Source organism: Syzygium oleosum, unplaced genomic scaffold (genome assembly GCF_021117445.2).
Source record: "Syzygium oleosum isolate NSW1041296 unplaced genomic scaffold, Sole_v2.1 Sole_v2.10, whole genome shotgun sequence".
NCBI lineage: Eukaryota > Viridiplantae > Streptophyta > Magnoliopsida > Myrtales > Myrtaceae > Syzygium > Syzygium oleosum.
This window is the reverse complement of record NW_026607494.1, coordinates 114,507-140,950: the sequence shown is the minus strand read 5'-3', so window position 1 is coordinate 140,950 and position 26,444 is coordinate 114,507. Positions and strand designations below refer to the sequence as shown.

The following is a 26,444-nucleotide window of genomic DNA, read 5'->3' as shown; positions in this document are numbered from 1 at the left end:
CCTAAATTAATTCCTAACCCGATACTAATCACATCCTAAACAAGTCTAAAAATACCCAAAGTACTAGGTAGGGTTTAGGAAGTCACTTACCTAAGTTTGGCCCGGGAAAAGTCGGCTCGGGCCCAAAATGGCCCGGTGAACGATGCACGGACCAGGCGCGGGCGCGGGCCAACAGGCGCGGTGGCCGGCCAACGCGGGCACAATGGCCGATCGGCGTGCACAGCGCGCGGGCGCGATGGCCGTGCGGTGTGCCGGGGCGCACGGGCGAACGGACGGGCGACGCGCTTTGGTCGGATGGGCGACGCGCTGGTCGGACGGGCACGGCGCGGCGAGCTCGGCCATGGGCGCGGGCACGGGCGTGGCGACGGGCGCGGGCACGGGCGCGGCACGGGCGCGAGCAAGGGCACGGGCGCGGGCGTGGGCGCGGCAGTCGCGTGGGCGACGAGCCGGCCACGGCTCTGGCCGGGCTGGCCAGGGGGCCGGCTAGGCTGGTCGGGGCGACAGCCGGGAGCGGCGGCGACGGTGGCGCGGCGGCGGCGAACTGAAGAGGGAGAGGTCAGCCGGGATGAGGGTGAGGGAGAGAGAGAGAGAGAGAGAGAGAGAGAGAGAGAGAGAGAGAGAGAGAGAGAGAGAGAGAGAGATCGGGCTGAGGCGGAGGGGCAAACCGGCGGCGACGGAGCGGCACTGGCGCGGTATTTCTTGGCGGCGGGGTCGGGTGGCGTCGAGCCGGAGCGACGGCGAGTGGCGGCGACGAACGTCGGAAAGCCAACGGGGAGAAGAAGAGGTTAGGTGAGGCGTTTGGTGCGGCTGGGGGGGCGCTCGGTGGTGACGACAGCGACATTCAGGCGTCGAGGCGGCGCTGGGGAGCTGGCCGGACGACTGGACGACGGCTGGGACTCGCCGTACGCGACGGCGAGCGGCGGCGAGCCGAGCTTGCGCGCTCGGGAGGGGGAAAGGCAGCGCCAGGCGGAGCTGCCGAGCGACGCGGAGGCGCGGCGAAGGCGCGAGGAAGACAGCGGCGTCGGCGGCTGGTGGAGCGGCGTCGGGCGGAGGCGGTCGAGCGGCGACTGCGGAGGCGGGGAGGAGCTGCGGTGGACGGGAGTCGGGGGAGGGGAGAGTGACTAGGTGACGGGACGGTGGCTGAACGGCACGGCGGCTCGAAGGGGCGGCACGGCGGTGACCTAGGTGGCCAGGCGGAGCTGGGCGGCTAGCGGGAAGGTCGGGCGAGCTCAGGCGATCGGCGTCGGGCAGCAAGGAAAAGGAACAGAAGCGGACGCAGAGGCTGGAACAGACGCGGCAAAGAAGAAGAAGAAGAGAAAGGAAGAAGAAGAAAGAGAAGAAAAGGAGAAAGGAAGAGAGAAAGTGTGTCAGGGTAGGTCTGCATGGGCGTGGCTGAGGGGACGTCTGCATGGGGGAAGACGTGCGCGGCTAGAGGGGAAAGAGAAAGGAAGAGAGAGAGAGAGAGAGAGAGAGAGAGAACGTGCGCGCGGAGGAGAGAGGAGAGAAGAGAGAGAAAAATAATAAAAAAAATTAACTTCAATCAAATATTAAATGCGATCCGATGACCCAAATTCAAAATCGAAAGCGATCTACCGGTCCAAAATAAGCCTCGCATATAAAAAGGGACAAAAGCCGAATTAATTAAATCAAACTATAGCGAGGGAGGTCTACTAGTCCAAATTCGCACCCGGTCAAAAACTCCCCTTTTTCCATTATTCCTGACAACCTCAACGCTGGCTACGATAATATTGACACCGTCCAATTTATTTCGTCCTGAAACTCCCAAAAATCGACTGCCAAGCTCGGGGTCTAAATAACGGCCAAATTCGATCGAGTGCGATTCTAGCGAAATCTCTAATTTAAAATGATAACCGGGAGTGATCAGTTCCCGGGCGAGATTTTACTATAAGCACACTGACAAATTACGCGTTTTATAAAACCCAAAAATGGGCCGAAATTCGGGATGTCACAACTCTTCCCCCCTTACAAAAATTTCGTCCTCGAAATTTACAATCCAAACCCGACTACTCAAACAATTGGGGGTACTGTTGTCGCATCGCCTCCTCGCTTTCCCATGTGGCACCTTCCGTCCCGTGATGTTCCCAGATAACTTTAACCAACGGAATTGTCTTACTCCTCAAAACCTGTTCCTTCCTGTCTTCGATCCGAACTGGCTTCTCCACGTACGACGCCCTGTCGTCCACGTCTATTACCACATGATTCAGCACGTGGGTCGGATTCGGTTCGTACTTCCTCAACATCGACACGTGGGAGACGTTGTGAACTTGCGACAAATTCGGCGGCAAGGCGAGACGGTAGGCCAACATCCCAATCCTTTCCAAAATCTCGAACGGGTCTATATATCTTGGACTTAGTTTCCCTTTCTTGCCAAACCGAGATAGTCCCCTCATTAGCGAGATCTTAAGAAATACATGGTCGCCAATCTGAAACTCTAACGGCCTACGCCTTCGGTCTGCGTAACTTTTCTGACGACTCTGGGCTGTTCTCAACCTTTCCCGGATAGCCTTTACTGTTTCACCGATTGTTGAACTAACTCTGGACCCGTTATACTTCTTTCCCCCACTTCATCCCAACAAAATGGTGTTCTGTACGCCCTGCCATATAGTGCCTCAAACGGTGCCATTCCGATACTCTGCTGGTAGTTATTATTGTAGGCAAATTCCACCAAATGCAAGCTGTTCTTCCCACTTGCCCTGAAAGTCTAACACACACGCCCTCAGCATATCCTCTAATGTCTGAATAGTCCTCTCAGACTGGCCATCCATCTGCGGATGATAGGCCGTGCTGAATTGCAACTTAGTCCCCATGGCCGATTGCAGACTTTTTCAAAAATTCGCAGTAAACCGGGGATCACGGTCCGAAGTGATTGATACCGGTACTCCATGAAGACGAACAACCTGTCGCACATATAACTCTGCCAGTCTTTCTAGCTCGAAGTCCTTTCGCACCGCCAGGAAGTGCGCTGACTTCGTCAATCTATCTACTATCACCCAAATAGAATCATGTCCCCTCTGACTTCTCGGCAGTCCCGTTACAAAATCCATTGTGATATGTTCCCATTTCCATTCTGGGGATTTCCAACGGTTGCAACATTCCATCAGGCTTACAATGTTGTGCCTTCACTTGTTGGCACGTCAAACACTTGGCCACATGCTTGGCTACGTCTACTTTCATTCCATTCCACCAATAGTGTTGACGGAGATTCTGGTACATCTTAGTGTTGCCCGGGTGGATACTGTAATTGCTCCTATGAGCCTTCGACAAAATCTCTTCCTTAAGTCCCCAATCATCGGGCACGCATAACGTCCTCGAAACTTAAGAATTCCGTCCTCGGACACTTGGAAGTCCGGTTTCCTCTTAGTGCATCCATCTCCAAAATCTTCTGAATCTCAGGGTCCATAGACTGCAACGCCTTAATCTTGGCTTGTACTTCTGGTTCAATCCTTAATGTCGCCATTAGACTAGAGAGGTGTCCTACCTCGAACTTAAATTCTGAGTTCCGCGCTCCCTCCAATAAAATTCACTCTTTGACCAATAAATGCGCGATGCTCGATTTCCGACTCAAGGCATCCGCTACCCGGTTGGCTTTACCGGGATGATATAATATATCACAATCATAGTCCTTTAGCAATTCCATCCAACGCCTTTGGCTCATATTCAATTCCTGAAAACTCTCTTTGCGCTTTTCCGTCCATTCAAACTTAGTCTCCTTCTTAAGCAACCTTGTCAATGGAGTGGCTATTGCCGAGAATCTTTCCACAAATCGTCTATAGTAACCTGCCAGTCCTAAGAAGCTTCGAACCTCAGTAACTGTCGTCGGTCTCGGCCAATCCATCACTGCCTCAATCTTTGCCGGATCCACGGAGATTCCTTCTCCGGAAATTATATGCCCAAGAAACGCTACACGGTTCAGCCAAAACTCGCACTTGCTAAACTTAGCATACAGTGCATGCTCCCTTAACGTCCGTAGAACTCTTTCCAAATGTACCTCATGTTCCTCGGAACTCTTTGAATACACCAAAATATCATCTATGAACACGATCACAAACTGATCTAAAAATTCCTTGAATACCCGATTCATTAACTCCATGAAAGCAGCGGGGGCATTAGTTAGTCCAAATGGCATTACTGTAAACTCATAGTGCCCATATCTCGTCCTAAATGCCGTTTTCGGTATATCCTCCTTAATCCTCAATTGGTGGTAATCCGTCCTCAAGTCGATCTTTGAAAATATCGATGCACCTTGCAACTGATCAAACATGTCATCTATCCTTGGCAACGGATACTTATTCTTAATGGTCACCTGGTTCAATTGTCTGTAGTCAATGCACAACCTCAAGGATCCATCCTTTTTCCTCACGAACAACACTGGCGCTCCCCATGGAGACGCACTCGGCGAATAAAACCTTTATCCAATAACTCCTGCGTTTGGACCTTTAATTCCTTCAATTCCGACAGTGACATCCTATAGGGCACTTTCAAGATCGGTTCTATCCCTGGGGCTAATTCACCCACAAACTCCACTTCTCTATCAGGTGGCAATTCCGGCAATTCCTGAGGAAAGACATCAGGAAGATTACACACTTCGGCTATGTCCTCTAGCCTTGACTCCTTAACCAACGAGTTAATCACAAGATAGTTATCTTTCCACACCTCAAAGACGAGGCTTAATCCCTCCAATTTCAATCCAATAGTCTCCCAAATTAAATCACCCTGGTTCTTTACAAAATCCAAATTTCCAAGCAACACTTATCCTTTCAAACCCATCCAAGAATATCATCAGTAATCCATAAATCCTTAAATCGATCGCGCCTATTCACCATAAAATTGATTATAAGTCTTACATGACCACTCAAGCGATAACTTCAAAATCATCTTCTATTGTACCCAATACCATCTCATAACGCATCTAGACTTTCAAGGCGCATCATTCACTTCCTTCTCAGCCACAACATACACTTTTCCTTACTTCCTTAGTCGATTCTGATAAATCTGCGAGGCAGCTCTCGCTTAATATCCTACTCACGGTCACGCGATTGCATTAGTGACCTAACTTGTCGGTTCAACAATTTCTCACTTGGTGACCTTACTGTCCACATCCACAACATGCTCCACTTCTACCTTGGCAATAGTCATTCCTATGCCTCTTTCCATAAGACCGACATGCGGCGTTGGAGTCGTAGTTCGACTTTCCAAAGTTCCTATTGTCCCTAGTCGGCGCGTATCGCGATCCATATACGGTAACCCTCTCATTCATATCCCTTTCAACTGTTTAAGCCTTGTCATACAGCTCATTACAATCCCTTAAGTTCATTAACATCAACTGACTGCGGAGGTTCGGTTTCAGTCCATCCCGGAACCTCCTTATCCTATCCACACGATCATTAACTATCCTTGGTGCGTACTTAAACAACCTTACCAACTCTACCTCATACTGATCAACTGACATTCAATTTTAGCGAAGCCGAAGAAACTCTGTCATTTTCTGTTCTCGCGCACTCTCTGAAAGTACCTCCCATTGAAGGCCTCGATAACGACACCCCAGCTTGGAAATATGCCCTCTAAAATATCCCACTTCGGGGCCCTCTTACCAATCCTTTGCATCTCCTTAGAGTTGATATATAGCCAGGGTCACTTTCTCCTCACCAGTGCACCCGAATACCTCCAAAGCAATGTAGCCTCAGGGTCACCTTTACCATCGAACGTCAGAGGTTTCGATTTCAAATATTTTCCAACCAGCTGACGCATCTATCTGACTGCATTAACTTGCCCTTGACCTTGATTCCCAACATTTCCATTAACGGCGACAATAATGGCCTAAGCATCAGTGGCATTAGTAGCAACAGTAGCATTTCGCTCCTCAGTTTGCCTTCCCATTAAAATTCCAACTCCCTCGAGTGCCCTCGAAATCTCATCCCATCTGGAATCCTCTGCAACTCTAGCTTGCGGACCTACATGACCTCGACCTCAACTGCTTAAACTCACAAGGTCACACCACTCACTTACCTGCTATAATTCCCCTCGGGAATTAAAGACCTAGGCCAACTATATCAGTCCTAAAGCCCTAGAGCAGTGAATCACAACAATAATTCACTTAGCAGGCAGCCAATCATCCATGACACCAAATCACAACCACAATTCACAAAGCAGGCAGCAAATCACCAACATCACTCAATCACAACCAACAGGTTTCACGCACTTACCTCAAGTCCCGACGCACCTGCATTTCACATGTCATTGCATATAATCACTCAGCAATCACAATCACACGGTCTGGGGGTACGCATGGCACACAAGACTCCTTAACTGACTACCCCAAAGTCATCGCTCCTTATCACTCCAGGCTTCGACCAACTTGGATCGAGCTGACCTTGCTCTGATACCAAATCAACAGGGGATGTCACGCCCCGAACCCCAACGGGCTCGCGACACCCCTTCCACGGTCGTATTGAACGCGACGTCCCAGGACGCGTCGCCGACCCAAACGAACTACGCAAGCGGAAGCGAAATAAAACAACCCAGACAGTAAAATATGACGAAGGGATAACACAAAACAATAATTCCAAATACGCAACATTAAAACGGAGTAGTGGTTGGATATCCTACTTCGCTATACAAAAGAGGGGCACACAAAAATATGGGGCAACTTGACCCGTACTTGATCTCCGAGATACCCTTGCAGCGTCTCCAATCACTCATGGTCACGGATCTGAAATGGTTATATAATAACCGTGAGAACGAGTCTCAATAAGCAACCCCCTATACCCCACGTAGGCCAATGCGTACCCAGACAAGTCGTACATGCAATCTACCCCACAACATATAAAATTCGCATCATTGTACTTACCTCGCCATCAAGTCCATGCCAACTCTACACGTTAGTCGTCACGTGATAAGGCAATGATAGTAATTAAATAACACATCACAATCGCTCAAACACCAATCACGCTTTCACTCAATCAATCCAACTAATTCAACCAGCCAATTCAATCACACTCAATTCGCATACGTGGCCAAGCAACTTTCTCACGACCTCCCAGGTCCTTTCACACGGCCCACGTCAACACGCCTCAGGCCAGCCCTCAGATCAAGCCGGGCTCAGTCCCGCGTAACCACGCCTCAGGACATTTCTCTCGACCCGCGTAACCACGCCTCAGGTCATTACTTGCCTTTCTAGCCACACCCGCGTAACCACGCCTCAGGTTGGCAGCCCTCAGATCAAGCCGGGCTCAGTCCCGCGTAACCACGCCTCAGGACATTTCTCTCGACCCGCGTAACCACGCCTCAGGTCTAACTCACCTTTCACAGCCCGCGTAAACACGCCTCAGGCTCAGCCCTCCGATCGATCCGGGCTTTTCTCATGCACATGCACCACAATACAAAATTCACCATGCTCTTAGTCATATAAATCAATTTCAATCACCACCCATTCACCAATGTCAATCTAGCACGCCACATCAGTCAACTCAATTCATGCTCCCGACATCGGCCCACCGACCCGACATTCAAGTCGGCACATTCAATTAATCCAATTCACCCACAAGCGCCACAACAATTCAGTCAGGCATATTTATCTCAGTCAATCACTAAATCAGCCGCACAATTATCGCCACAATAATTCACCAATTAAGGACAATCAGTCTAATTAGCCCACACCTAAATTAATTCCTAACCCGATACTAATCACATCCTAAACAAGTCTAAAAATACCCAAAGTACTAGGTAGGGTTTAGGAAGTCACTTACCTAAGTTTGGCCCGGGAAAAGTCGGCTCGGGCCCAAAATAGGCCCGGGTGAAACGATCTGGGAGGCTTGGCGCGCAGCCTTGGCCAACAGGCGCGGTGGCCGCCCAACGCGGGCACAATGGCCGATCGGCGTGCACTGCGCGCTGGCGCGATGGCCGTGCGGCGTGCCGGGGGCGCGGGCGAAACGGACGGGCGACAGCGCACACTGGTCGGACGGGCACGCAGCGCCGGCGAGCTCGGCCACGGGCGCGAGCACTGGCGTGGCGACGGGCGTAGGCACGGGCGCGGGCACGGGCGCGAGCAAGGGCACGGGCTCGGGGCGTGGGCGCGGCTTGGTCGCGTGGGCGACGAGCCGGCCACGGCCTGGGCTGGCTGACCGGGGCTGGCTGGCTAGCTGGTCGGGACAGCGACCGGAGCGGCGGCGACGGTGGCGCGGCGGCGGCGAACTGAAGAGGGAGAGGTCAGCTGGGATGAGGGTGAGGGAGAGAGAGAGAGAGAGAGAGAGAGAGAGAGAGAGAGAGAGAGAGAGAGAGAGAGAGAGAGATCGGGCTGAGGCGGAGGGGCAAACCGGCGGCGACGGAGCGGCACGGCGCGGTTGCTGGCGGGGTCGGGTGGCTTCAGGCTGGAGCGATGGCTAGCGGCGGCGATGAACGTCGGAAAGCCAACGGGGAGAAGAAGAGGTTGGGCGAGGCGTTTGGTGCGGCCCAGGCGCTCGGTGGTGACGACAGCGACACTCGGGCGTCGAGCGGCGGCGGGAGCTAGCCGGGACGGCCGGAGCCGGCAGGCTGGGACTCGCCGTACGCGACGGCGAGCGGCGGCGAGCCGAGCTTATGCTTATGCGCTCGGAAGGGGGAAAGGCAGCGCTGAAAGTGAGCCGGGCTGAAATGACGCGGAGGCGCGGCGAAGGCGCGAGGAAGACGGCGGCGTCGGCGGGCGAGTGGAGCGGCGTCGGGCGGGCAGGCGGTCGAGCGGCGATCGCGGAGGCGGGGGGAGCTGCGGTGGACGGGAGTCGGGGGAGGGGAGAGTGACTAGGTGACGGGACGGTGGCTGAACGGCACGGCGACTCGAAGGGGCGGCATGGCGGTGACCTAGGTGGCCAGGCGGAGCTGGGCGGCTAGCGAGAAGGTCGGGCGAGCTCAGGCGATCGGCGTCGGGCAGCAAGGAAAAGGAACAGAAGCGGACGCAGAGGCTGGAACAGACGCGGCAAAGAAGAAGAAGAAGAGAAAGGAAGAAGAAGAAAGAGAAGAAAAGGAGAAAGGAAGAGAGAAAGTGTGTCAGGGTAGGTCTGCATGGGCGTGGCTGAGGGGACGTCTGCAGGGGGGAAGACGTGCGCGGCTAGAGGGGAAAGAGAAAGGAAGAGAGAGAGAGAGAGAGAGAGAGAGAGAGAGAGAACGTGCGCGCGGAGGAGAGAGGAGAGAGGAGAGAGAAAAATAATAAAAAAAATTAACTTCAATCAAATATTAAATGCGATCCGATGACCCAAATTCAAAATCGAAAGCGATCTACCGGTCCAAAATAAGCCTCGCATATAAAAAGGGACAAAAGCCGAATTAATTAAATCAAACTATAGCGAGGGAGGTCTACTAGTCCAAATTCGCACCCGGTCAAAAACTCCCCCTTTTCCATTATTCCTGACAACCTCAACGCTGGCTACGATAATATTGACACCGTCCAATTTATTTCGTCCTGAAACTCCCAAAAATCGACTGCCAAGCTCGGGGTCTAAATAACGGCCAAATTCGATCGAGTGCGATTCTAGCGAAATCTCTAATTTAAAATGATAACCGGGAGTGATCAGTTCCCGGGCGAGATTTTACTATAAGCACACTGACAAATTACGCGTTTTATAAAACCCAAAAATGAGCCGAAATTCGGGATGTCACACTTGTAGTGACGGATAAGCCCTTTGTGCACGTCTTTGTATCGGAGAACTAGGTGTAGCTTGGCCAATACCAAGTCCCTGACTTGGAACTCCACGTGCCGTCGCTTCTTATCGGCCCACTTCTTCATGCGCTTTGAGGCCTTATGTAGACAAGTCCGCGCCAAGTTTGCTTGTTTATGCCACTCCTTGGCGAACTTGAAAGCGGATGGGCTACTCCCCTTATAGCCTGTTGCAATCGTACTCGGGGTGAGTGGTTGCTGTCCTATCACGATCTCGAACGGGCTTTGGTTCGTGGACTCACTCCGTTGAAGATTGTAGGAAAATTGGGCTACATCGATCAACTTTGCCCAAGTTACTTGCGTCGTACTCACATAGTGTCGGAGACACAACTCCAAGAGTGCACCCACTCCCTTTGTCCGTCGGTTTGGGATACAAACTCGTGGAGAAGTTAAGATCTGACCCCAATAATTAAAAGAGTTTGGTTCGGAACCTACCTGTGAATCAAGGGTCGCGATCACTCACGATCGTTTGTGGCACTCCCTAATATTTGACGACATGTTTCAAGAATAGCTTGGCTGCCTTCTCGGCTGGACAATCTTTTGATGCAGGCACGAATGTCGCGTACTTGGAAAATCGATCCACCACGACCATGAGAGTCCGACGCCCTTCGAACTTTGGCAAGTTGACAATGAAGTCCATTGAGGCACTCTCCCATGGACGCTCCGGGATATGAAGTGGCTCCAAAAGCCCCGCCGACGACCATTGCTCGAGCTTGTCTTGTTGGCACACAAGACATGTTCGTACATATGCCTCAATGTCGTCGCGCAAGTGAGGCCAATAGTACCGATACTCTATTAGCGCCATAGTACGGTGGATCCCCGGATGACCCACCCACTTGGAATCATGGCACTTCCGTAGGACTTCCTTCCGTAGCTTCCCATGGAATGGCACGTACAACCGTCGTCTCTTGGTGTAAAGCAAGTCGCCTTCACACCAAAATTGCTGGGTCTTGACCTCCCGTGCATGGTCAAGGAGTGCCTTGGCGGTTGGATCATTTTTGAGTCCCTCCTTGATTCGCTCGTTCCATGGATTCTCGGCATGACTAATGGATGATGCCAACTCCATCTTTCGACTAAGAGTATTGGCCACGGAGTTCACTTTCCCCGGCTTGTACTCGAACACATAATCAAACTCCGCTAAGAAATCTTGCCAACGAGCTTGCTTTGGGCTCAACTTCTTTTAGGTTTGAAAGTAGCTCGTGGCCACGTTGTTCGTCCTCATGACGAATCGGGATCCCAAGAGATAATGCCTCCACGTACAGAGGCAATGCACCACCGCGATCATTTTCTTCTCTTGGACCATATACCGTCGTTCAGTATCGTTCAACTTTTTTGACTTGAACGCCACTGAGTGGCCATCCTACATAAGAACACCACCAATAGCAAAACCGGAAGCGTCGGCCTCTACCTCGTAGGGCTTGGTGTGATCGGGTAGCACGAGCACCGGTTCATCGGTCATGGCTTGCTTTAACCGATCAAATGCCCTTTGGCATCGGGCCATCCACTCTCATGGCTTCTCTTTCTTCAACATATCCGTGAGTGGCACGGTGATGCTCGAATATTCTCGGACGATCCGTCGATAATAGTTGGTGAGGCCAATGAATGATCTTAGCTCCGTCACCTTGGTCAGCGGCTTCGAATCCACAATGGCCGTAATCTTGGCTAAGTCCATCTGCACACGTCCACCCTCGACGATGTGTCTTAGGAATGAAACTTCCCGTTGTGTGAAGGCACATTTCTCCCACTTGACATATAGGTCATTCTCTTGTAGAACTTGGAAGACTCGTTTGAGATGCTCGATGTGTTCCTCGAGCGTCCGGCTATACACCATGATATCATCAAGATAAACCACTATAAATTGATCTAGGAATGGGTGGAGTACTTTGTTTATAAGAGTGCAAAATGTGACCAGAGCATTTGTCAAACCGAATGGCATGACAAGGAACTCGTACGATCCATACTGCGTTACACAAGCGGTCTTTGGCTCATCCCCTTTTGCAATCCACACTTGATACTATTCCGATCGAAGATCAAGCTTGGTGAACCATTGTGCTCCTCCAAGTTGATTAAACAAGTTGGCACTGAGAGGGATCGGGTGCTCTTTCTTGATCGTCGGCATGTTTAATGCCCGGTATTCGATGCACATCCAGAGTGATCCATCGTGCTTCTTTTGGAATAAGACTGGGGCGCCAAACGGAGCCTTTGATGGTCGGATATACCCTGCATCGAGTAACTCCTTGAGTTGTTTTCTTAGTTCCTCTAATTCGGGAGGCACCATGCGGTAGGGCGCCATGGCGGGTGGTCGAGCATCAAGCATAAGCTCGATTTTGTGATCCACCTCCCTTTGAGGCGGAAGCTTCTTCGGCAGCTTGGGAGGCATGACGTCCTTGAACGAGTCAAGGACTTGGATTACCTCAGTTGGGACATCACTTTCTTCACCTTTAGGTTCCTCGATCTTCAAGATTGCCAAGAAAGTAGCCTCCCCTTTCTTTGCTCCCTTAGTAACTTGCATTGCCTATATTATCTTTTGGTCACAACCCGACTCTCGGTTGACCGGGATCACACATTGACAACGTGTGTCCAATATCTAGTCATTCAAATCTATTAGGTTGGATCATCTTCCAAAATCTTAACCAAATCAATAAGAAGTCTAGAGTTCAAATTCGTTATCTCCGTATCAAATCATTTAAAGGCATTGCTCCGCTGTACAATAAATCCTTTATTAAACAATTATAACATGTTAGAATATATGAAGATGAATTTTTTGCGGTACAATAGATTCTTCAATAAATAAGATTGTGTATGTCCAATTCTAATTGTAATTAGGGTTAATATCACGAAAAATTTTAAATTGGTACACCTGTAATAAATTTATCCAAAACTAATTTTTTTTACCGTAAAAAACCCAAAACTAGTATATTTATGACAAATTTACCCTCCGTCAGTTTTCGTTAATTTTACCATCAAATTTCTGAGTTAAATGACACGTGACAGTTGACGGGTGTACCGGTTCGGGCTTCTATCCTCTGTTTGTCACATGTGCAACAGTTTGTGATTTTTCGTGGTATTAATCCAATTTAACGGAGGGTAAATTTGTCACTAATGTATTAGTTTGGGTTTTTTGTGGTCAAAAAATTTATTTAGGGCAAATTTTTCACAAGTGCACCAATTTGGGGTTTTTGGTGATAAAAAAATTAGTTTGGAGTAAATTTGTCACATGTGTATCAGTTTAGGGTTTTTCGTGGTATTAACCCTTGTAATTATGATTATTTATAATGAGACGAAGAACTTAACACAATGATAAAGACTGTTAATAGCCGGTAATTCCAACAAACCAGGATAGATTTTTCCTTTTAGTCTTTTCTTTTTTTTTTTTTAAATTTTTGTTGACACCAAAATAAGAATCGGCATAAGTGTTGAATCGGCTTTAATGCCGAATTTGGTGTATAATGAAATCAGCCATCTTCCGAAACACGTCTGGACCAAATTCAGAAACATGCTGAGAAGCAAGTGTGAATGGCATCATGTCCCGAATTCGGTAATTGATGAAAATATGTATATTCACCGAAATATGGAGAGTCATAGTTCGGGACGTTGGAATATTTATGCCTCAGGACAACGACCCTTTCCCGAAATTCGGGAGGTTCACACTTCGGGAATACACTGAAGAATCACAGCCCAGCCACGTAAGTCACGATAGCAAGAAGTTATGAGCAGAAGCGGGAATAGTGAGCACGAGCATATTATGGGAAGTTACTTGTCCAGATTTCAAATCATCTTAGCGGTTGAGATCAAGTTTTGGCGGACAATAAAACTGGAAAAACGTGGTTAGAAAAGGCAGTTATTGGAAGCACCAAAATATTCAAAGTTTGAAAACATGAAAGTAACCGACGAGCAGTTGCAAGATAGAAGGAGATACAAATACTCAGAGGAAGCAAAGAGGAAAGGACACGACCAACAACAATGCAAAAACACTCAAGCTTATCTGTACTTTAGTTTCCTATGTACCTTTACTTCCTGTATTTACAGCTTCCTGTAGCTTTAGTTAACTTTCAAGTCCTTTACAGCTTTCATAGGAGTATTGTAACGTAGCTCGAAACTTTGTTGATCTGAGATCCATTTCTAGTCCATTTGGTTTCTATCCATTCCATACAATCTTTTGTTACACTTTATTTTTCACCACAACTCTCCTAGTAATCAAGCGACAGAACCTACCTTAATAAAAATCGAAAATCGAAGTTTCGATGAAGGATATTCCTCATCGTAAAACGAGCGAACATCTTTTTGGTACGCCCGGTGGGACCTGCGTGGTAAGATTTGGAGAAATGGTGAGAACCGGGCAATCTGAAGGAATACCGGTGGGTAATGTCAACAATCCAGTTGATGGAGCACATTCTGAGCATTCTGCGGCTAATCAAGTTGAGGAGAATGCCGACATTCCTCGGCAATTAACTGAAGAACAAGCCCGGGCGTTGGCACCAGATAATACCTTGGTAGCCATGATGAAAAGGATGTTTGAGGAACAGCAGAACTACTTTACCAATCATATAGTGCGACATGTGACTGATGTGATAAAGCCCATGGTGATCAATGCTATAAATGAGGTAATATCGCGTCCCAGTTCATCTTCTCAAGTTCCACCCTTTTATGCAAATCCTCTTGGGACAACATCGTTCTCACCAACATCGGGACTTCCTCATGTGGGGTATAACGATAATGGGGGATCAAATTCTCAACCTCCATTTAGGATTATACCAAGGCTAGAGAATCCTACCCCTATAAACCTTGTGAATGGTGTGAGTGCTTATAATTTCTCTCAAAATGCCCCAAATGATGTTAATTTGGTTAATCCCATGGTCACAAATGCACCACCAGCGATAAATGTACCTCCACCAGGAAATATGCCCAATGTTGACCATATCAGACCACCTGCGACTCAACCGTATCCTCATGTGATAGAAAATCCTCTTTATAGGCCACCACTACCTGTTAATTTTAACATGGAGCAGCAAGGGGTGAATCGACCTCAACAGTTCGACCCTAGAGGTCAAGATCCTTGGTTAGGCCAGCAAAATTTAAGGCCATGGAACCCAGATAGAGTCGCAGAATTGGTAATGCAACAATTGGGAGCAGAGAGAGGATTGCCAAGACCAGTATATAGGAAGCCACATCCCGATTGGGTTGATAACATACCATATCCAAGGGGTTTCAAGATGCCAGATTTTGCTGTATTTACCGGAGAGGAGGATCAGTCAACTGTGGAGCATGTGGGTCGATTCTTGGCACAATGTGGAGAAGCTGGAACTAATGGGTATTTAAGGCTAAGGTTGTTCCCATTGTCTTTGTCCAAAACAGCATTAACTTGGTATACAAATTTGCTTGCGAATTCTATTCAAATATGGGCTGAGATGGAAAGGCAGTTTCATTCTCAATTTTACCGAATGGTACCAGAGGTAACAGTAGCCGATTTGGCCAGGATGTATCAATATAGTACCGAGACAGTAGATCATTTTATTGCACATTTCAAGAAATCCATAAATCGATGTTTAACATCACTCACTGAGAAGGAGTTTACAGATTTGGCTTTTAACTGTTTGAGGTTTAACCTTAAGGAAAGATTTGAAGGACAAGCCTTTGATGATCTCTTTAAGTTAAACGCTCGGGTTTCTAAGTATGAACACTTGTTGAAGGAGAAAGATAAGAAGCCGAATAAGGACAATCGGCAGGCAGTTGCATTTGCTGAAAGTACCGAACATGGTGGGATAGCTGAAGAGGAGAATGAGATAGCCGTAGCAACTATGGTACTTGAAAAACCGTATGTGTGCCCAGCACTTAAACCGGCCAGGGTAAGGGATGTATCCAAGTTCAAGGCTAAGGAGACCAACAATTATTCCTTTGATATTTATAAGTTAGATGAGATATTTGACCTGTTGTTGAAAGATGGAATGATCAAATTATCTGAAGGACAAGTAATCCCATCAAAGGAGGAAATAACAGACAAGAGATATTGCAAATGGCATCACTCTACAACTCATAATACGGTGAATTGCATTGTGTTTAGGAAGACTATCCAAGAGGCAATTCGCCAAGGCAAGATTAAATTTGCTGAAGACAAAGGCAAAGCCCTAATGGAAGTAGACACAGACCCTTGCTCGAACATGATCAGCATGGTTAATATACGAGAGACGACAGACAGTGACAACAAACAACTTTGCACTCGTTGTCACAAAGAGCTGATTCGGCAAGATCGGGAGTTTCCCAGGTTCCAATTCATGAGGGGAACGAGAGGGAGATACCGATCGGGATCATTTGTTCGTAGGATAAGCGGACCACGGGTAAGATCTGAGATTGTAGCTACCGAAAATTCTTCGGTACAAGCAAGAGAGGAGGAAATTCACCCAAGATAGACAGCACAAGCGTTTGAAAGAAAAGATATTGGCGAGAGAAAGGAATACCACCCTGATTCATCTTGACTAGCCCCTCCAAGTCGGGAATTGGTTACGCAAATTCATGAGGAAAATGAAACATTACCAAAGCCGGCAAAGAAAAAAAGTTTATGGCAGCGATACAAGGAAGGTGATCCCAAAGTCGGATTACTCGAAGAACCTAGTGGGAAATTTGACTATGTGGTCTATTATGGAGATACGGATGATTATCCACCTCCATCATTGCCAGTCGAGCCGACTGGTTGGGGAGATGAATTTGATGATCCACCATCATCAATTTCTCTGGAAGTCCACAAAAGAAAAACAGTTAAGGTGCCGTATGACCCTCCTGAAGGAAAATGGTCAATAGTTAGAGCGCCAGGACAGGCATCTTACAGAACCATCAAGAAGCGTTTCCAGAGAATGAGAAACAGACAAAGGAATTTTGAGAGTGGCCAAGCTAGAGGTATAGCAAGGCAAGGTTTACCTTTCACGTCTGTCAGTAGGAAAGGTAATTGGGTTTGGAGAAGAATTCCCGATGAAAAAGATCAGAGTAAACCAGAACCAGGTGATTCGGGAAGTGGTTCTCACATTCAAATGAGAAGGGAGAAAGGAGCTGCTTAGGTTCCACAGACAATTAATTTTGGGCAGATTACCGTAGCTCTCAACCCAAAGCAACAAGGGAAGGTGGAACAAAAGGACTTAGATCCTAAGTTGTCACAAAAAGATGGCAGAAGTTGCCGAACTGGCTATTCCAAGATATCGAAGAGGTATGGTTCTCCAATACGGATAAACATGGTCCATGTTAGACTTCCAACGAGGTATGGAACTAATTTGATAGTGGAAGAAGACATCGAACACATTTTAGAAAAAGAGACAGCCATGGCAGAATTTCAGTTTCCCGACAAAGAAGCTATCAAGTTTGAGAAGGTACCCTTTGAAAAAGCAAAGCATTTAAGATCCTTGATTGTTTCAGGAAGGGTCAATGGTAGGTCTGTCGGTAAAATCTTTGTAGATGCTGGAGCTACTTTGAATCTCATATCTTACAAATACTTCAAGAAATTAGGGAAAGATGACAATGCCATCATCCCATCCAATGTTCAGTTATCTGATTTTCTTGGAGAAGTTACAGAAGTCAAGGGGGCAATAGTTCTTGATTTAACCATAGGGTCTAAGTCGTCCAAAATGACTTTCTTTGTAGTAGAAGCTGATGGTTCATATAATCTGTTGCTTGGAAGAGATTGGATACACTCTAATCAGTGTGTACCTTCAACGTTACATCAAATATTGGCATTTTGGAATGGCGAGAAATTGGAATATGTTAAGGCAAATTCGGGATATGCTTCAATCGGATGGACTGACATTCGGGATTGTTCACGTGAGGGTTATGCTGTCGAATCACCAAAGACAGATCTACAGTCCTTTGCTTATTGCCGCTTCGGGGATATGAAAGCTGAATGGATCCCTAAGTCAAGCTTGGCATTAGAAGAATTACACATTCTTTATGGAAAAAGAGTTCGTATTGCAAGAAGTTTGTGAAAGGTACTTCACACATTTGGCGGAAATGGCACAGCAAAAGGTGGAAGCCTCATATTGTATTGATGAGTGGGAAGAGTTGTTAGTCAAAGAAGAGCGAACAATGGAGGCTCAAGATCCATTATTAGAGGTTGATATAGGAGAGCCTGGTTGTTTTTGTCCAGTGTATGTAAGTACGCTTTTGCAAGGGGGCATGGAAGAAAAGTTGGTTAACCTGATCAAAGAGTACAAAGATTGCTTTGCATGGGACTATCATGAAATGCCTGGTTTGTCAAGAGATATTATAGAACATCGCCTTCCAATCAAGAAAGGGTTTCGTCCGCACAAATAATTAGCAAGAAGATTTGCTCCAGATGTGGTCGATAAAGTCAAAGAGGAAATAGAAAGGCTGCTGAAGGCAAAATTTATTGAAACAGCCAGGTATGTTGAGTGGCTTTCAAATATTGTCCCTGTGAAAAAGAAGAATGGAAAGCTGAGAGTTTGTATTGATTTTCGGGACCTAAATAATGCCACCCCAAAGGATGAATACCAAATGCCCATGGCAGATATGTTAGTAGACTCAGCGTCGGGAAATGAGATGTTATCATTGATGGATGGTCATTCGGGTTATAACCAGATTTTTATTGCTAAGGAAGACGTCCCGAAGACAACATTTAGATGTCCTGGTGCGATCGGGACTTTTCAGTGGGTAGTTATGCCTTTCGGATTGAAGAATGCAGGAGCCACGTACCAACGGGCAATGAATTTTATTTTTCATGATATGATCGGTAAATTCTTAGAAGTTTATATTGATGATGTGGTGGTGAAATCAGCCCAAGAGGATCATCTAGATTATCTCGAGCAAGCATTTATTAGGACGAGGAAGTATAAATTGAAGATGAATCCAACCAAGTGTGCCTTTGGAGTACGAGCAGGAAATTTCTTGGGATTTTTGGTCAATCAGAGGGGAATCGAAATTGACAAGAACAAAGCAAGGGCTATCATGGAGCTTTCCCATCCTATGTCAAAGAAACAATTGCAGATGGTGATTGGAAAAATAAATTTTCTTAGAAGGTTCATTGCCAATTTGTCTGTTAAAATGGAGCCGATGACACAGCTTCTGCGTCTTAAAAATTAGGACGAATTTGTATGGGGAGAGAAACAACAAAAGGCGTTTGATTTGATCAAAGCCTATCTAATGAATCCTCCTGTATTAGTGCCGCCAAAAGCAGGCAAACCACTGAAATTGTACTTATCGACTACCGATATAACTATCGGGAGTATGTTGGCACAAGAGAATGAAAGTGGAAAAGAACAAGCGGTATAGCACTAACTGATGTTGAAAAAAGATATACCGCAATTGAAAAATTATGTCTATCTTTATACTTTGCATGTATGAAGTTAAGACATTATTTGTTGCCAACTACAGTGCATGTGATCGGTAAGACTGATATAATAAAATACATGCTGTCCCGACCTGTTATAAAAGGGCGTATAGCCAAATGGGCATTCATCTTGTCTGAATTTGATTTAACATATGTGCCGATCAAGGCAGTAAAAGGCCAGGCCATTGTTGATTTTCTTACTGAATATCCATGTTTACAAATGGAAGAAAATAAGCAAAGCCTCAGTCAAGTGCTACCATGGACTATGTATTTTGATGGATCGCGTGCTAAGAGTATGGCTGGAGCTGGATTGATAATAATCTCTCCCGATGGGGAATTTACAAGGTGCGTTTGTAAGTTAGATTTTGAATGTTCAAATAATCAGGCTGAATATGAAGCACTAATTGTCGGCTTGGGGATATTGACTGAGCTGAAAGTACAGTTTATCAAAGTATTTGGTGATTCACAATTAGTGGTGAAACAGTTAAAGGGAGAATACCAATGCTCAAATGAAAATTTGATTGGTTATTACTATCTGGCCAAGAGGCAGTTAGAGCAATTCAGAGAGTACGACATAATTCATGTGAAAAGAGACACGAATTTCGAGGCTAACAAGTTGGCTCAAGTAGCTTCTGGGTACCGAATATCAAAAGAAGTGGCAAACATCGTGACTACTATAACGCTGTCGGTACCTTCTATTGAACATAGAACGATATCGATAGCAGTTAGCAAAGTAGTTCAAGAAGAGGATTGGAGACAAACCATCATTGAATATTTGAAGAATTCAGATTCGAGAGATCGAAAGCTGAGGATGCAAGCCCAGAAATATGTTATATTAGGAGAAGAATTATACCGAAAATCCTCAGATGGATTGCTCTTATGCTGTCTTGATGAAGATAATGCAAAATTGGTTATGGCAGAAGCATATGAAGGTATATGTGGAGCTCATCAAGTAGGAATCAAGATGAGATGGCTATTAAAAAGGTATGGATATTTTTGGCCAACAATGATGCAGGATTATATCAACTATGCCAAAGCATGTCTCTCGTGTCAAAAACATGGATCATTGCAACATGTACCTGCTATGGAGCTCCATTCTATCATAAAACCATGGCCATTTAGGGGATGGGCAATGGACATAATAGGTAAGATCTATCCACCCTCTTCTCATAAGCATAGTTACATTTTATTGGCTACGGATTACTTTACAAAGTGGGTGGAAGCCATTCCATATAAGAGTATTACACAAAAGACTGTGGTCAAGTTTATTGAAGAAAATATAATTCATCGGTTTGGCTTGCCTGAGTCGATTACTGCGGATCAAGGAACAATATTCACTGGAAGTAAAGTAATAGAATTTGCACGATCAAGACGAATCAAAATGGTCTATTCCACACCATATTATCCCCAGGCGAATGGACAAGCTGAAGCAACTAATAAGGTTATTATTGGACTGATCAAGAAACATCTAGAAGAAAATCCAAGAAAATGGGATGTTTTACTGTCGACGGTGTTGTGGGCATACCGAACATCACGAAGATCAAGCACAGGTGTCAGCCCTTATATGCTTACATACGGACAAGAAGCAGTTTTACTGATGGAGATAACAGTACAATCTTTAAGAGTTCAATTGCAGAGTGAAATGTTGTCCGAAGATTATAGAGATTGGATGCACATAAATTTGGATGAGCTGGATGAGATTCGTGCAGCTTCTTTGGATCAGTTGATTGCACAAAAGAGAAGAGTGGCTAGAGCTTTTAATAAAAGGGTTAAAGTCAAACAGTTTCTTGTGGGGGATTTAGTGTGGAAAGCAATTTTGCCATTTAACCTCCAAAACAGGGAATTCGGTAAATGGTCGTCAAATTGGGAAGGCCCATATTTAGTTACCGAAGTGCTTAGTGGGAATGCATACCGATTGATGGATGTCAATGGAAAAGAACTATCACGTTCTATAAATGGGAAATTTTTGAAGAAATATCATCCATCAATCTGGGAAACACAAGGAAGTTAATTTATTCACTCGAAATGAAAGTACATCCTAATCTTGGTGACAAAGATCTGCAAGTCATTAACAAGTTTGAGATTTTGGGCTACATAATGAGAATGCAAAGTAAGATCCTGATGGAGTTTAGATTGTTGTCCCTCGAGATATTCTAGGTGACAAGAATGAAAGCGGACAATTTCAAACTTCTCCCAAGCTTCTTGAAGCAATTGCCTGTACTTGTTTGAAGCAACTTCAACCATAGACTTGACATGGGAAATTTCATCTCTGAGTATCCTCCACTCCACACGATGATGATTGGAAAGGAAATTGAGAAGTTGACGTGACATCTCAACGTCATCTCTAGCTTGAGTACAGGAGTCCTAAGCTTGAGCATATTTCTCTTTGGAATGTCGTAATCGGGAAGATTCTTCCTCAATATGAAGATGAAGGGCGTCAGCCTCCACAATGGTAGGCTCCAAATTCCAAATTTCCCTCACATTATGCTCGAATTCATCAAAGCTAGCAGGGAATAAGGAGCATAGCTCCCAAACCAGACCTAGGAAGGCAGAATCTGCAGATAGAAACACTTTAGATCTAAAGAAGTTGGTCAAATCGGTAACTTCTACCTTATGCTTGCAATTCAATAATAAAGTATGATGTCCTTGAGAGAGTAATTCGTGCAATCGCCTCCGTAAGGACCGATCACCTAGATAGTGGAATAAACAAGTTGTCCATGTTAGATAGTTGTCAAAGCCCAAATCTAGTAATGTTCAGTGGAAAATTTACCTTCATAGGAAATGCGACATCTTGATCGGGACCAGAGAAGCAATTGGGATGAAGAACCATGTGAAGACATCATGAACAGGACTGTGAGTTTCCAGGAAAGATTTGGTAGCTTGGGCAGTTATAAAGGTAAAGGATATGGAGCAGATCGTGGGTAGTAGTGCGCCAGAGTTCTTTTTGGGAACTAAGATAGAGGCAGAACGTGGTTTATACATATGGACAAACAGTTATCTTTGAAGTTAGTAATTCCAGAGAGGATAAGCAAAAGGGAAGGTTATTATTTAACCTTTAAGTTATGAAAGTTGCAATGGAGCGATTTTCTTTGAATTAGTTTAAATGTCAAAGGAGTCGAATCGAGATTAGGTTTAAACTTTGGTCAAGAGGGTTAAATTATTGATGTGAACAGAGTACAGCGTCGGGAGTTTGTATCATCGGGATATTAAGTGAATGTAAAAGAGATCAAAATCTAGCAAGCAGGACTTTCAATTTATTTCCATTTAGCCAATAGAGCTTTGGCCTCGATTACAAAATCTCTCAATTCAGTCAATCAAGCCTATGGTTTTCATCCATAATCTCAGCTCTTTTCTTTTCATGGACTCTGACTATTCTAATAGAAGCATCAAATTCTTTTTCCAACTCCCTACACTGCTTCATTTTACGCCTGAGTGTAGGACAAAAAGTGGAAACTGTGAGCTTCTGTTCTTCTAATTGAGCATTCACCATCCTCAGCTCTGCCTCAAGCTCTTTTTTCCTGGCCTCCAAGCGTTGAAGTTTGCTCTCTTCAACTTTGAAATTGTTGTAGAAAAGACGAGCATCTTCACGCTTACGGGCTAGCTCATCTTGGATTGCCAGTCCTCGGTTTTCCCCAAAGAGAAGGCGAGGAAGTTGATCAAGGTTGACTCTTATTGTGCTCACAGCATCCACAAAGCCAACAGCAAAGAGATCAATCTTGTCCTGGAAAGGCTCAGATAAAACAAAGGATGGATTACCAGAGCATACTTCCTGGAATAGAATCCTTGCCTGGCGTTCCTTATCAGAGTCATTGATCAACTTTCCATAGCCAGGTTCCAACAAGTTAAGGAGCTTTTCCCATTTAGCTTTGGCTATTTCTCTAGGAATTTCAGCAGACATTGATAAAGTTGAGGACTCTGGAGAATCAGGAGCTGTGGAAGAGCTAGGATGAGTACCTGCTAATATCCTTTCCATTTCTGCCTGTTCAGCTTGAGAACAAATTTCTATCTCGGCAGGTGGACTAGGCACAGCACGAGATGTGGAGGGAGGCAAAACAGTAATTGTATAAGTAGCAGATAGTAATGGTACACTTGATGTTCTTTCAGAAATTGAAGTCTCTTGAGGCTCATCAGTGTCTGCAAATGGTGGTACACTTGATACTCTTTCAGAAATTGAAGTCTCTTGAGGCTCATCAGTGTCTGCAAATGGTGGTACACTTGATGCTTTTTAAAAAATTGGAGTCTTTTGAAGCACAGGAGTGGTCTCATCAGTAACTGTAAATGTTGGCCTATGTATATTAGACAACAGTATAAAATCTTGAATCAAACAAAAGATAGTAATATTTACCGATGAAAGACGAAGAAAGATCTTTTTCAGATCCTACAACAGGTGCAAGAGTATCCTTTGGTGGTATACTCTCTTTTGGATGTGGAACAGAAGGTTGTTCTTGAATCAATTCAGCCTCTGCCAAAGGAGCAAGGATCATTGGTAAAGGACTAGAAGCTAGTGGGGTAAGATCCTTACTAGGAAGGGAAACAGGAGAAGCAGTACTGGGCTGATAGGTCTTATGAGTTCCTGGATTAATCAGAAGATAAACAAGTTAGTGCTGTAATTACCTCCAAAGTAAAGTATGAGAATTACCTTTTGGAGTACGTGGCTTTATCATGGCTCGTAGTGTGGGTTCGGGAGATTGATTCATTATTGGAGAGCTCTCCGGAGGTGACTTTGAGGATCGAATAATCACTCTCCTTACACTACGTTTTGCTGGTACTTTCTTTGGAGCAGGGGCAGGTGAGTCTGAAGCTTTCCTTTTCTTACTCACTATAAGAATAAAAAGTCAGATTGGAAGTTGAGTATCAAACGAAATACATGGATATGAAAAAGCAGAATCAAGTTACCTTTAGAAGTCTCTGCTGGTTTAGTTGAAGGTACATTGGCAGCTTCGATTGTTTTTGACAATGTAAGAGGAATAGCATCCCTTATCTTCAGGAGAATTTGATCCAGAGGATCTGAAAATATGGTCTTTCGATAACCATCCCACCAGAGATCAAAATCAGCTGAAGAACGGTTGGGATATCCAATGAATTCGACAACACGAGACAATCGATGAATACCCCGAACCAGTGTGGTCAGTTCAACAAAAGGTTGATTATCTTTTAGCTTGCAGGATATTTTGTCAAAGGAAGCATAAGAGAAAGTATAAAGGGCTGGAACAGGAACCCCTTGAATCAGCCCAAGCTGTCTGGCACAGTATTGGGGAGAGTAAATTTCAAAACCAGCAACGAATCTGCCTTTTGTTGAAAATCTTACAGGAAGATCAACAGAAGTCAGAACGGTTTGCCAGAAGTCACTCCTATTTTTCTGGAAAGCAGGGAGGTAGGACTTAAATCGGGAAACAAAGAAAGGAGTGAAGGAATATGGATTCTCTTCAATAGAATAGATTTGAGAAATAAAATACCGAAGATAAGAAGATGGTTCTTCGGAAATAGGGATTAATTTCCTACTCAAGACCTGGCAGACTAGGTGGTCAGGAATGGAAATCGAAAGAGGTTGGATAACTTGATCCTTAGAAAACCAGGCAGGGAAATAGAAAGCCGCCCATGCTTAAAGGAGCCAGAGAGGACCACCAAAAATTCCACTAACTTCTTCTGAAGCAATAGAGGAGGAAGCATGGGCTAAGCCTCGATATAGCAAGGCTAACATGGTTTTGCCCAGAGCCAGTGGGGTCCCTCATGCTAGAGCGGAGGCAACAACAACAAAATCGTTCAAAATCCTAACTATGGGATGGCAGAAAAGGAATTTATAGAGCCAATATAAAAGAAAAGCAGTATGCTCCTCGTCGGTCACTATGCTCTCCTTCTTGAAATACTTTTTTATAAATGCCCCATAGGCCATTTCAGAGTCAGATAATTTACCAAGCATTGAACGAGAATCGGGAGATAGGGTAGATGGGTCTGTACCCAAAGGAGAGAGCCCAGTGAGGCAGTATACATCAAGTAAGGTTACCGACATAGGGGAGAAAGGGAAAAAGAAGCAATTAGTGGAAGTCGACCAAAAGCAAGATAATGCTCCGATTAGTTCGCGATTTAAATGGTAATCAAAACAGCTAAGACGCAGAGCATTGTGAATTGAAAGGGTATCCCAAAGGGGACCCTTAGAAGGGAGGAGTCGAAGATACCATTGGTAGAAATCTGGTTCAAAGTCGGAGAAAGCCCTAAGACGAGAGTGCCACTGATATGCCAAGATAGATGACTCATGGACCGGAAGCACCTCAAATTGGTGACGTGGGAAGTGGCTTGATAGACACTTTGGAACGGAAAAATGATTGTGAACTGCTGGACCAAGGATGAAAGAATCCTCGAAGTCATTCTCCACGGAGAACAGATGAAATTCTTCGTTGAAATCTTCAGAATCTCGGAATATATGGTAGCGATCAAGAGCGTCTGATGCAGAAAAAGAAAAAGTTTGCTCCTTGGAAGCCTTGGAAGCCATTGGGTTCAGATGAAAACCGAGAGAGAGTGCAGAGAATCGAAAAGTTGCAGAGAGTCGAAAAGGTGAGAATGTAAGGGCACGAAGAAAGGAACGATTTTTAGAAGAAGTGTTTTGAAGACGAAAGGGCAAAGCGCGCGAAGCAAGGTGACGAAGCGACAGCAATAAGACGTAAGTGTCTTTTCTTTTGGCATTTAAAAGAATTAAAAGTTCTTTTAATCCTTTTAAAATGGGGCATATGTTGACACCAAAATAAGAATCGGCATAAGTGCTGAATCGGCTTTAATGCCGAATTTGGTGTATAATGAAATCAGCCATCTTCCGAAACACGTCTGGACCAAATTCGGAAACATGCTGAGAAGCAAGTGTGAATGGCATCATGTCTCGAATTCGGTAATTGATGAAAATATGTATATTCACCAAAATATGGAGAGTCATAGTTCGGGACGTTGGAATATTTATGCCTCAGGACAACGATCCTTTCCCGAAATTCGAGAGGTTCACACTTCGGGAATACACTGAAGAATCACAGCCCAGCCACGTAAGTCACGATAGCAAGAAGTTATGAGCAGAAGCGGGAATAGTAAGCACGAGCATATTATGGAAAGTTACTTGTCCAGATTTCAAATCATCTTAGCGGTTGAGATCAAGTTTTGGCGGACAATAAAACTGGAAAAATGTGGTTAGAAAAGGCAGTTATTGGAAGCGCCAAAATATTCAAAGTTTGAAAACATGGAAGTAACCGACGAGCAGTTGCAAGATAGGAGGAGATACAAATACTCAGAGGAAGCAAAGAGGAAAGGACACGACCAACAACAATGCAAAAACACTCAAGCTTATCTGCACTTTAGTTTCCTATGTACCTTTACTTCCTGTATTTACAGCTTCCTGTAGCTTTAGTTAACTTTCAAGTCCTTTACAGCTTT

At 45.5% G+C, this 26,444-nt stretch overlaps 1 pseudogene; it reads left to right on the top strand.

Annotated features, from left to right (window-relative positions):
* The window catches only part of LOC115661386 (sugar transport protein 12-like), a 40,044-nt pseudogene that overhangs the window by 3,250 nt on the left and 10,350 nt on the right, over window positions 1–26,444 (top strand).